The sequence below is a fragment of the Falco cherrug genome, chromosome 18 (genome assembly GCF_023634085.1).
Source record: "Falco cherrug isolate bFalChe1 chromosome 18, bFalChe1.pri, whole genome shotgun sequence".
Classification (NCBI taxonomy): Eukaryota; Metazoa; Chordata; class Aves; order Falconiformes; family Falconidae; genus Falco; species Falco cherrug.
This window is the reverse complement of record NC_073714.1, coordinates 3,224,362-3,225,233: the sequence shown is the minus strand read 5'-3', so window position 1 is coordinate 3,225,233 and position 872 is coordinate 3,224,362.

The window sequence follows — 872 nt, the reverse complement described above, 5'->3', positions numbered from 1 at the left end:
TATTTTTAAAAAAATTTGCTGAAATGGCAGCAACAAATTAAAAATGTATTATTGTAAAGTTTATTTTTTTTAATAATGTCTATAATGGAAAAAAAAATAAATCAAGAACAACCAACCAAGGAACGAAGCAGCACCGAAAGCCAAGCTCCGCCGAGCATCCACCTGTGCCTGGGTGCGTGTCTGGCCAAGCATCCTGAGCCTGGGGGGTGGGGCAGGGGCCCTTCAGCTGCAAAAACACAGGGATTTGGGTCAGCCTAAATATTCTGCAATGCTGAGAACAATTCCCTGGCTGTTTTGCTCCGGGAGACAGGCAAACAAGCAAACATTTCAAAGGAGCTGACACGTTCCCGTGTGGCAGGTTTGGTTTTTTTCTAATATGCAATCACTTTGTTTTAGAAAATACCATCCCCTTCCTAATGACTTTCCCCATCCCCCCAGCAACCTGCCAGTGCTTAAAACCAAACAGAAACACTGAAATTTGGGTCACACAAAGCATCAAGTTTCTCAAATTATTATTTTTTTTTCCTTTTTCCGCTTTACTGCTTGTGCCAGGGGGTGGAAATGCTGACACCCACCCAGCTCTGCCCATGAAAAAGGGGATGTCGGGGGCATCTCGGGGACCTCAGGGGCATCTCGGGGACCTGGAGATGCTGAAGGCTGAGCTGAAGGATTGGCTGGGCTGCTCGCAGGCAGGCGGGTGCTGGTAGATCGGGGAGGAATGGATGAATATTCCCTTTTGCAGCGTGGAAAAAAGAAAACACAGTTGATGTGGAAGTTGGCGCGGGGAAAATAAACATGTCACGTCTCTCGCAGGAGTCGCGTTGCAAACCCAGGCTGCTCTTTACCATATTCTCTCCTCTAACAGCCAGGAA